General features: G+C 41.7%; 1 protein-coding gene across 1 annotated transcript in view; it reads right to left on the reverse strand.

Moving 5' to 3' along the window:
* LOC143710829 (E3 ubiquitin-protein ligase TRIM21-like) overlaps nt 1-12,269 on the reverse strand; it is a 50,831-nt gene extending 38,562 nt beyond the window's left edge. The window contains exon 1 of the mRNA XM_077202075.1: nt 12,161-12,269. The gene's annotated coding sequence lies outside the window, so the exon portion shown is untranslated. The remainder of the gene's footprint in view (nt 1-12,160) is intronic.
* Between the last annotated feature and the right edge of the window lie 406 nt (nt 12,270-12,675).

The following is a 12,675-nucleotide window of genomic DNA, read 5'->3' on the forward strand; positions in this document are numbered from 1 at the left end:
TCTCATGTCCCTCGGCTGTCCTGTTCGCCCCATACCCCCATTGCCCCTCACAGGCCGGGGGGTACCCACGATCCTGTGCCTACTCCCCCACGGCGGCGGCGATCCCTGGGGGGTATGGACCGACAAGCCGAGGGAAACGGAGACGGAAGCATGAGGAGCGACAGATCGAGAGAGGGGAGAGAGAATAAACAAACAAAAAAACTTGGTCCGGTTCCCACAACGCGGTGCCATCTTGGTCCTCCACCAGCTGGGCGATCTTCTCCGCGGTGCTTGGCGGTGACGCTGGGTAGCCCTCGGTGGACGGCTGTTCACTCCTCCGCCGCCCGGTGGACGGCGACGGCTCCTTGGGCTCTAGGGCGGACGGCAGGAGTCCCCCGCTCCCTGCTCCTCCCCTTCACTGGTGGACGGCAGCAGGCTCCGGCCCACGGCGAGCGGCGGCGACTCCCCCGCTCCCTCCCGGACGGCGCCGCCCCTCCAACTCCCAGCCGGCTGGCAGCGAGCTCGCCCGTCCCCCCGGCAACTCACTCCAGCGCACCGCCTTGAGCGTCTATGGCCGCGAGTCCCCCGCTCCCTGCTCCTCCCCTGCCCGGCGGATGGCAGCAGGCTTCTGCCCACGGCAAGCGGTGGCGACTCGCGCACCATGCTCGATGGCACCGCGGATTCCCCACAGCGGCGAGGACTCTCTGACAGCGCGTTCCTCCCTCTTCCCGGGTTTCGGCACCAGTGTAGCAATGTTCAGGGAAGGAGGCGGGAACTGGCGAATAATTAAATAAACTTTATTTAAAATAAAATAAACAAACCAAAATACCGCCAGCAGCCCCTCGCGGACGACTGCTGGCTACCGAAAATAAATATAAATGCCAGCAGCCCCTCGCGGACGACTACTGGCTAAAATAAAATACAAATACAAAAACAAAACAAAATACTAAAATACTAAAATACAGGCCTGTTCCTCTCTCGATCATCAACGTCGTCGCTCCTCCTTTATGCTTCCGCTCCTCCGTGAGAGATGCGAGACCGGTGTGCTTCACAGGTGTTGCTCATTAGCAATCGCACCACCGGCCTCGCGCCGTTCTCTCCCGTCGCTTGGCCGTCCTGTTCGCCACACAAGGATATTGAATTACTTGCGGTGGGGCTGAGACCGTACTATTTGCCAAGATAATTTTCTTATGTGATAGCGATAATGGTGTATATCCCTCCTTCGGCCAATGTGACAATGCTTGTGAATATATTAATACTGTTACAGCCAGGATATAGTCAAAATATCCCCAATCACTGATTACTATCTCTGGTGATTTTAAGCATCTCTACATGATACTTTCCCCACGTTTACTCAGTACGTGGACTGTGAAACGAGAGACAATAAAATTCTGGACTTGTTTTATGCAAATGTGAAAGAAGCCTACAGATCTTCACCACTTCCACCATTGGGACGATCGGATCACAACCTTTTTTATATTAGGTCTGTTTATGTGCTGGTTGTGAGGAAGCAACCACCAGTATTAAGAACAGTTAAGATATGGTCTGATTCAGTCTATGAATCATTAATGGATTGTTTCGAAACAACTGATTGGGACTGTAGCAATGTTTGGGGAAGAAGGAGGCGGGAACCGGCGAACAATCAAAATAATCTTTATTTAAAATAAAACAAACAAACCAAAATACCGCCAGCAGCCCCTCGCGGACGACTGCTGGCTACTGAAAATAAATATAACTGCCAGCAGCCCCTCGTGGACGACTGCTGGCTAAAATAAAATACAAATACAAAAACACAACTAAAATACAGGCCTGTTCCTCTCTCGATCATCAACGTCGTCACTCCTCCTTTATGCTTCCGCTCCTCCGTGAGAGATGCGAGACCGGTGTGCTTCACAGGTGCTGCTCATTAGCAATCGCACCACCGGCCTCGCGCCGTTCTCTCACGCCACAGGGACGTTCTGTGTAAATCACATGATGAGGACATTGATAGCCTAACTGAGTGTATAACAGATTATATAAACTTTTACATTGATAACACGGTACCTACTAAAAAGATCAAATGTTATTCAAATAACAAACCTTGGGTCACCTCTGAGTTAAAAGTATTATTAAACGAGAAAAAGAGGGCCTTTCTAGCGAGTGATAAGGATGAGCAAAAGAGAGTACAGAGGTTACTAAAAGTAAAAATTAGAGAGGGGAAAGAGAGTTATAAGTTAACAATGGAACGAAAATTACAACAAAAGAACGTGAGAGAGGTTTGGAAAGATCTAAATATGACGTCCGGACATGAGAATAAAGTAAGGAGATACATTGCCCCTGGTGGTCAGTCATGGGCAGATGAAGTAAATGTATTTTTTAATAGATTTGATGTTGGGTCCAGGGCTCGACATTAACGCTTGTCCGCTTGTCCGGGACAAGTGGATTTTTTGAAGGGACAAGTAAAAGAGATTTTTACTTGCCCGACCGGACAAGTAGCCTGATTAGAACATCAATAACAAAAATAAACAAATAACTAGGGAATCACTAAACCGAGAGAATGATTCTGATTTTATTAAATTTATTGTAAGTTGCGATTGATTGAGGATAATGTAGACTGACGGTAAGGTTGCGCTGTTGACGCTCGCGCAGCCTCTCGAGGAGAAATCTAACGTTACACAAATGAGCGCAGCACGCACACACACGCTCAGTTAACAACATACTGCCTATAAAATATTTATATTTGTATATTTTTAACATATGTTAAGCAACCTCAATTATTTTTCCTGAATACCATCACGACTGAAAATGTGACCGTGATTTCCTACAACAGTTCAGTAAACAGTTAAAATTAAGTCACTTACATTTTAGATGTAATATTGGCTGTTTTTGTTCTGTTTCAGCAGCGAAAATAGTTCCAAACAAAAATCACAGCAGAACCACGGCGCATCTCACAGGAACACTCAACCTGTTTTAATTACTGAATGATTCAGCATTTTGAACGAATCGGTTGAGTCAAAGATTCAATGACCCATTCATAAACATCTGTCTCATACTTGATTGAATCAGCCGTTTGAACAAATCGTTTGATTGAACGAACAAATCGTTTGATTGAACGAATCAATGACTCACTCATTAAGACGGTCGCCTGCCACCACCTACTGGTGGTTTAGTGTTGTGTTTAAAAGTAGTATCGTTCTTTCCAACGTTTCCTATTTGTATATTTAAATCAATTTCATAACATTATTTTATGCAATTGTAATTTTTCAGTGTAAATGATTTAATTTGATCAGCCCTACCTAGCGTAACAGCCCTATAGTATCTTATTATTCTAAATAATTGAATTTATTGATCAAATTTAGGAATTTAAAATGAAAGATGAAGCATACATTTAATAAGATTGGGGGGGGGCAAATGCCCTTTAAAGATGCAGATATTACAATATGCAGATTTAAATATCAAAGCTGATTGAAAACTGTTGAGCATATTGCTTCAGAATAAATTAAAACACGAAAAAAAAAATCCGGACAAGCAACTTTTTTACTCGGACAAGTGAATGACAGATTTACTTGTCCGAAGGACAAGCACATGAAAAAGCTTAATGTCGAGCCCTGGGTCTAATGATTTTGAGCATTCTCCATTAAGTAGTTTACCACAGAGGAGTTCATCACATCCACCTCCAGCTAAGCTCATCTTTTTCTCCCATGTGTGAGTATGTTCCTGGTTTTTCAATATCAGTTGAACAAGTAAGAAGTGGGCTAAGGAGAATTAAGATGAAGAAATCTCCGGTAAATCTCTCTATAATTCTAGAGTTTAATACCAATCTAGAATTCCAAGTTCTGAATTCTAGAGAAAAATTACCTGTTTTATGGAAGACATCATGTGTTGTATCCGTACCTAAATTAACAAATCCCACTGAGTTCTCGCACTATAGGCCTATTGCATTAACAGCACAGTTAATGAAGGTTTTTGAGAGACTGGTATTAAACCATTTAAATTCAGTATTGTGTGGTGCTGAGGATAAATTGCAGTTCGCTTACAAAACTGGTGTTGGAGTGGACGATTCACTTATTTACCTCTTGCATAAATCCTTAAGTCATTTAGAGACCCTGGACTGCACAGTTAGAATTACATTCTTTGATTTTTCTAGTGCATTTAACACTATTCAGCCTTCACTACTATGGAAAATGTTGGAGTACATCAGGGTATGGTCAATTTATAACTGATTATCTCTCTAATAGACCACAGTATGTGAGGATGCAGGACTCTGTGTCTCAAATAGTCCCTCAAGGAACGGTTTTAGCACCATTTTTGTTCACTTTTTATACATCAGATTTTCAGTATAATTCTAAATCTCTTCATCTCCAGAAATTTCAGGTGATTCTGTAATAGTTGGCTGTATAAAGCACCACGATGAGAGTGAATATAGGGTGCTAATAAATAGTTTTGTGGACTGGTGTGATAAAAATGGTCTCAGGCTAAATGCTAGTAAGACAAAGGAAATAGTGGTTGATTTTAGTAGACTTCCTCAGAAAGCAGTACCAGTAAATTTAAGAGAGTCAGAAGTTGAGATTGTAACAACTTACAAGTATTTGGGTGTATATCTGAACAATAAGCTCAACTGGTCTGATAATACAATGCATGTCTATAAGAAGGGTCAGAGTCGTATCTATTTGTTAAGAATACTGAGATCCTCTGGGGTACGTCAGGTACTACTGAAGACATTCTATGACTCTGTAGTCTCATCTGTGATTTTGTACTCTATCACATGTTGGGGAGGGGGACTGTTGGAAAAGGAGAAGAATAATTTAAATAAACTCATAAAGAAGGCAGGCTCTGTCATGGGGAGTGTGTTACCCACTTTAGAGGAGATAGTGCAGGATAAAATGATTGGGAAACTTACTCTTATGATTAATCATGACTGTCACCCTCTTAATGAAATATCTCAAGCTTTTTTGAGTACCTACAGTTCAAGATTAATTCATCCACGCTGCTACAAATAGCGTTTTAGAAAGTCTTTTTTCCCAACCGCAATTAGATTTAATAATCAGTGTTATATAAGATGATACAGATGATGGTTGTATATAATCATAATGCTTTGGGAAAAAAATTATATTTGAGAACAAGACGTTGTTTTGTATGTTGTTTGTTGTTTATTTATTCATTGTATATTTGTGCTGTTGTGACATATAAATTTCCCCCTGGGGATTAATAAAGTAAATCAAATCAAATCAAAATAATGTTAATTGCCATGGATTAATTACACCTAAAAAAAACTGTTTTTGAAAAGACTGTTTACTCAAAGATCTTACATTTAAGATGAAGTAATAACTAGGGGGCAGTTCCAAAAAGGCCTTTAAGTTAAAGAAACCTTAAAATCCTAAGTTCTAAGGTTAAGGATACAGGATATAAAAAATAAGAAGGTCATAAAGGGATTAAGGTACCTTAAGGCCATCATTAAGTCTTTCCCCTTAATTGCTTAATTGTTCCTTTAGGTTCTGTTATGCGTCGCATAAAAGACCTTGGTAACCATTTGTTTTTGGTTGTTCCCTGCCGGTCATCCACTTCAGGGCATCGACATACTTCTCGCTAGGGCTGGGCGATATGGACCAAAAGTCATATCCCGATATATTTTGGCTGAATATCGATATACGATATATATCCCGATATTTTTTTTGCAAAGTGAGAGCAAATGTTCAGTCAAAGTCAAAGCCAAAGTCAGTCAAGAGCAGTGAGAGATTTCCTCTGTGTTTTTGTTGTTTTTTTAACATTAAATAGATAGTTCTCCCAAAAATTTTAATTGTCATCATTTACTCTCTCAAGTTGTTTTAAACCTGAATAAGTTTCTTTGTTCTGTTGAAGTTAATTGGAAGAATGTGGGTAACCAAACAGTTGATGTACCCCAGTGATTTCCATAGTATATTTTCCCTATGGAAGTCAATGGGGACCCACATTCTTCAAAGTATCTTATTTTGTGTTCAGCACAAGAAATAAATTAATACAGGTTTGGAACAACATTACAGTGAATAAATAATGACAGAATTTTTATTTTTGGGTGAACTATACCTTTAAGGACAAGCAGCTGCATGTTTACTACTAGGGCTACTGTCTCTTTAAGACCTGTACGCGACGCGTCTATACACGCATTTGGCAAGCAGATTTCTTCTGGTTTTTGCTTTCAGTTTAGACATAACCAACTTTCCTTATGTAAACTTGTGTGTTTTTGAGAGTATTAGCAAAATAAGTCTCGAAAGATAACTTAGTCCAGTAACCAGGTGCTGTTTGTTAGACAGGCTTTTAGTGCATGTGCGGGTGCATGTGGGTGTTCGCGCTCAGTAAAGCGCATGTTAGAACAGCGCATCAGCAGTGAATGACATGTTTAACCGGCAAGGCTTTAAAGCAAATGCAAATAATGAACTTTTGTGAACTCACTGAGCTGATGTGTCCCTGTTCCTCTGTGTTAATATTTGATGTGAGTATTTGTCGCGTTGTACACTAATGCTGTTGAGACGGAGGCGCCAGAACTGCTACTGATAGAATGCACAATATACTATATATTTCTACAAAAGCAGTCAGCAGCTTGCTTGGAGCAAGGATCATAGCGCAAATTTGAACTATATCGATGTATGCGATATGGTCTAATTCCATATCACATTTAAAAATATATCGATATATTTTTTTATATCGATATATCGCCCAGCCCTACTTCTCGCAATGCACCACATGTCAGTATAGAGAGGAATATCTGGCAGCATGGCAACTTCTGCAAAATTTGTCTCTATGGGTCCTGCAGATCAAAGACTACGACACTCCAATTTATGTATCTGACTGGAATCTACGGTGGCCGAGAAATGCAAAACAAAACACAATTCCGAAAACAAAACAACAAATTTATAAACGCAATGGAAAGACTAAAAACAAATGAACAAGTTAGAAAACACAATAACAACTCCGAATACAAAATAACAAATCAGAAAACACAACGACAAATCTGGAAACAAATTAGCAAGTCAGAAAACACAACGACAAGTCAGACAGAACGAAAATGAAATGCCACTCCGAACTGATAAAAGATAGGTATAGGGAGAAGAAATGTATCCGGAAAAGGGAGACTAGAAATCAAAAGCTAAATCTGCTGTTCTTACTCTACACACCACTCTCCCACTTTACCAGGTTGGATTCTTTTAAAATCTGTCTGACCAAACCAGATGGTAGGAAGATTTTAATATGAAAAGTTTTTTTTCTCCATATTAATCGCACTAAATTAGCCAGTTAAATAGACAGCTCTAATATTTACACATGCAAATGAGAATCAACTCTCTCCTGCCACAGTCTTCTCCTGTACTTTCTGCAAGTCTTGATTGACAGATATCTTGTCCAATCAGCGGTCAGTATTCTACTCGCCACATATACCTACCTTTTCCATTTTGTCTCACTTGTCGTTGTGTTCCCTTTCGAGAGGTCTCTCGTATTGCGTGAGTAGCTTACGCTATGGGAAAAACTCCTTTTCTCGAGAATATTGAAGCCAAATTTTTGAAACGCAGTGCAGTTGCACAGCATACACTAAGCTGAGCGCCTAGAGCGGTCATTGGCTGTGCTGCTGCAACTGCACGAACCTATGGCGAGACAGCTCATGCTCATTTGAAAAGCCAAAAGAGTGTTCGCCGCTGCGACTCCCTGTCCAGTCGCCACAGAGCGAGTCAGGCTTTTACAGCCGCTACCTTCTCGTTCCAAAAAAGGATGGCGCCTCAGGCACATCCTAGATCTCAGACACCTGAACAAAGCACTTATGACGCGCCTTCAGGATGCTGACGATCAAACCAATCCTCACTCAAATTCGCCCTGGGGATTGTTTTTTCTCAGTAGATCTAAAAAGATGCTTTTCACATTCAGATAACGCCCCATCACAGGCCATTCTTGAGATTCGCTTTCGAGGGACAGACTTATCAGTACACTGTCCTACCGTTCGGTCTACCCTTAGCACCCCGCACATTTACGAAGTGCATGCAAACACCTCTCGCCCCCCTGAGACAACGGGGGATGCAAGTGTTGAACTACCTCGACGATTGGCCGGGTATAGCACAGTCGCGAACGCAGTTAATAACCCACAGATCCTGGCTCCTCAGGCATCTAGAGTGCCTAGGGCTCAGGATCAATATTTCCAAAAGCGCGCTGTCTCAGGAACATTTCCTTCCAGGGAACAGTCATAAACTCTGTACAAATGAGAGCGCAGCTCTCAGCGGATGTTATGGCCTCAAGGTCTCATGGCCTCAGCAACATCAGTACTCCAGCTGGGTCTACTGTACATGCGTCCTCTTCAGCGCTGGCTAAAACCCTGTGTACCAGCTCACGTCAGAGCCCTGGCCCCTTGGAAAGCAGCTGGCTGGTACCAGACCGGCGTGAGTACGGGAGTGATTTCAAAGAGGAAAGTTATCTTAACAGATGCCTCCAGCCTAGGTTGGGGGGCCCTTTACGAGGGCAGGCCGATCTCCGGCCTATGGTCAAACCCGGAGAGGAGCTTACATATAAATTGTCTAGAGATGAAAGCAGTCGCTCTGTCACTGCAAGCTTTTCTCCCATAACTAAAGGGACACCACGTCTTGGTCCGGACGGACAACATGTCGGTGGTCTCCTATATAAATTGTCAGGGTGGACTCAGGTCCAAAAATCTGCACACCATGGCGAAAAGCCTTTTAATATGGGCTTAGCACAACCTGCGCTCGCTGAAGGCAGCACACGTGCCAGGCACTCTGAACCAGGGCGCGGGTATGTTATGCAGAGACAGAATTCCCCCAAGGAAATGGTCGCTTCACCCGAGAACGGTTCAGCTGATATGGAGTATCTTCGGCGAGGCAGACGTCAACCTCTTCGACTCAGAAGACAACGCTCATTGTCAAACATTTTTCTCCAAGAACAGGGATGCGCTTGCCCACGATTGGCTGAGCTGCACCCTGTATGCATTCCCTCGGATCTCAATGCTTTCTAAGGTCATAGAACGGATCAGGGAGAGCGAGTGTACAGTGCTCTTGATAGCCCCTCTCTGGAGGAACCAGCTATGGTTCCCCGAGTTGACTCAGCTGCTAGAAACAGCCCCATAGCCGATTCCGCTGATGAGAGATCTACTCTCACAGGCGAATGGGAAGATCTACCATCCCTGCCCCGACTTGTGGGCCCTATATGTATGCCCCTTGGATATTTCAATATCAATATATATCGAAAAAAAAATATTTTTGAAAACACTACATTGCACTTAGTTTATTATTTCAAATGCCTTTTTAAAACACTACAACTGAAAAATGTATATATTATATAGCCAATATTCAACAATATTCAAGAAATGAGAAGAATCATGGATTGTTATTTGTATATTAAATTATTATATAATCATATAAAACAAATTAAAGACTTAAAATGTATTACATTTAATTAACTGGTTCAAAATGTTTTATACGATTCTGGTAGTTACCCATACTAGTAAACCAAATCAGCTGCAAAAAAGTTCTTATAAATATAGCCTAATCTAGCCCAAATGTGGCCCATATGGAACCATAAAATAAACGGGGCCCAAAACTTTAACCAAGCTGGAGCCCACATTCAGCCCATTAAAGGGCCCACTCTGACCCCATATTCAGATGAGGCCCATGCAACCCAGATAAAACCCATGTGGTCATGTTGGCTGGGACATTGCTAGGCGGTTTCTAGGGTGTTGATAAGCAATCGCAGGGTGTTCTTTGTAGCTGTTAGGGCATTGCTAGTTGGTAGGGCTGTAGTACTCGAGTCTGGACTCGAGACCGTTTTTCTATGATCTCGGACTTGTCTCGGACTCGCTGGTATTTGGACTCGGACTTGTCTCGGTCTCGGCCACTGGTCTTGCCAAATATGGCTTTTGGTCACGACCGAGTCCAGGTGTCTTTATTATGTTCCCAGTAAGCACACATAAAAGCCATTTATATGCGCGCCGTTTATTTGCTCTGGTGTGAGCCGCGATTGCGCCAGAACCAGCCAGTCATCAAGATATAATTCAGCACGCGCCCTCCCCGGAGTCTCAGGGGAGAAAGCGATGCGTCCATGCACTTCGTAAATGTACGGGGTGCTAGGGACAGACCGAACGGCAGAACTGTGTATTGATAAGCCTGCTCCTCGAAGGTGTATCTCAAGAATGGCCTGTGATGGGGGGCTATCTGAATGTAAAAGTATGCGTCTTTCAGATCCACAGTGAAACACTGCTATTATGAGGTATCACCATATGTCATCATTCTGTTTTCTTTAGATTAGAAGATTATATGATATCAAGGGGAATGTCTATACTTAAAAATCCTGGATGTTGTGACACTGTTTTTGCTTTTAGATCAACAAATAATAACCAAAAATGATTGTCTTGAACAAGACTTTTTTTCCCTGTCCTGGACTCGGCCTTGACTCGGACTCAAACCTTTTTGGACTCGGTCTTGTCTTGGACTCAAACCTCTTTGGTCTTGGTCTTGGACTCGACTAGTCCTGGTCTTGGACTTGTCTTGGACTCGACAAAGGTGGTCTTGACTACAGCCCTACTAGTTGGTTGCCAGGGTGTTGCTAAGCAGTTTATAGTGTTCTGTGTTGCTCTTATGGCATTTCTAATTGGCCTAAGTGGTTGTAAGCCAGATTGAAAGTCTCAAGTCTCTTATGATATACTGGTCTCTACACATGATATGTGTGTGCATAGTAGGGCTTGCATAGACTAGTCGAGTAGTCGAGAGATTGACTACTTCAACCACTAGTCGGCGCTGTGGGAGAACCATCGACTACTCGAGCGTGCATTAACCATAAATTAATTCAAAATGGCGAACGTCACCAACAGACACCACACATCAGATGTGTGAAAGTATTTCATCAAGGATGACAAAAATATCGTAATTTGCCAAATCTGTAATGGGCCGTTCACATATCACGTCTAAAAATGTGTGGAAAGCGCGGCTGCGCCGTTGTGTCCTTCTTTGCACAAGTGCTTGTGCTCTCGTGGCGTCTGTTGTCGCTATGCAACCATGAACTGTGCCTGATGACGAATTGATTAATTGATTTCTAGCCCTTGCATTAGCTTTACTAGATATATTTCTGGAGATGAGAAATAAAAACCCACCCTGTACAGCTATGATCAGCTGTTCGGTTGAGCTTTCAATTTTTTTACGGAAAGGCCGAAGGTGATCGGTTGTTTTTTGTCACATGACCTGCGGTGCGCTTGCGGCATTCTGAAAAGTTGGCTCGCTTGCCACGCACCTACATTTGAAATAACAAACTTGAGTGCGCAAAAGACGCCATATGTGAATGGCCTCTAAAAGCGGACATTGCGTCTGAAATGAAAGGCAAGAACGGCTATTTATTGGGCTTTACTCTGTTACATGAAAATTAAAATATGTAATGTCATAATTATAATGTTTTGAGAGTTTACTTATGTAATTGTTGCATTAGGTTATGAATTAATAAATATTTATTGATAAGATCTATGTCATGTCTTTTCATGTACAGTAGCATGAACCACGGGTAGTTGAGTAACTCGAGTATTGTTTTGATAAGAAATCGACTAGCAGAAATCAGTAGTCATGCAACCCCTAGTGCATAGGAACAAAAGATACAATGCAGAGGTCTCATTTCTCGTAGAACTTCTTGTACTGTATGGCACAGCAATGCAACACATAGCGTGAGAGGCTGATAAAACAGTGAGACATATGCATCACAAATACATTTATAGCACATAAAGACAACCAAAACTTAACCCTTAGACCCTGGTGCCATTGATGCTGCATTTTGGCAATCCAATGGTTTTAAATAAAAAAATATTCAAATTTGATTTAACCAAAATTTCATTATCGAACAAGCAAACTGCCTATTTAATATCTTCTCTTCTAGCTTATTGCTAAAACCATAAGTCTTATGGCTTAGAAAACTAGTATCACAGCTTTCCTCAACAAGCTGCATGATTTGAGGAATCATTCCCAAGCTCCCAAATTTTAAAACATTTCAATATTTATTGTTTTGAAAAACAACAATACAAAAGTATACACATTAAGTAGAAAAGCAACAAGCAGCGTGATTACAGGAATGATTCACGCACCAAAGTTTAACACTTTTTAACTGTTTTGAAAAATAATAGAATGGTGAGCAATAGTAGTGATCCTTTTGTTTGCAAACAACCTAATGATCATGAGAAATAAGCAGGAATTAGATTTACCTTAATCAGAAGTATGAATTCTTTATTCTTCTCTTCAGTGACTCTATCTCTGTTCTGTCTCTCTCTCCTATTTATGTACAGTAGAGTTTCGTTTCCTCACAATCTCTCTGTCACTTTCATTCCCAGAAAAAGAAGCTACACCCTCTGTTCCTACTCCACATTTACCACACCCTCTGTTACCACTCCACATTTACACACATTTTCATCATTACTTTGTATATGCTTTTGACGTGCCTGCATTCAATAAATCAAAAGCTACCGCACTAGTTATTACCAACATCAATCATTATCCATCTTCATATTCTTTGTCCATAAATGTATTGTATTACCTGTTGACTAAGTTATAAGGATATTAAGGTAACTGAGCACGAGTCTAGGGAGTCAGATAAAATGTTTCCAATGTAAAATTATTTACCTGCATGAGGTTATCATATTACAGGATGTTGAGGAAGACCAGGGTGGATGCAGATGAACAGGAAATGTATAGCCTATATGGTTAAAGGAATTAGGAGGCT

This window comes from Siphateles boraxobius, unplaced genomic scaffold, assembly GCF_051911475.1.
Source record: "Siphateles boraxobius isolate OS27281-9 unplaced genomic scaffold, OSU_SipBor_1 48, whole genome shotgun sequence".
Taxonomy (NCBI): Eukaryota; Metazoa; Chordata; class Actinopteri; order Cypriniformes; family Leuciscidae; genus Siphateles; species Siphateles boraxobius.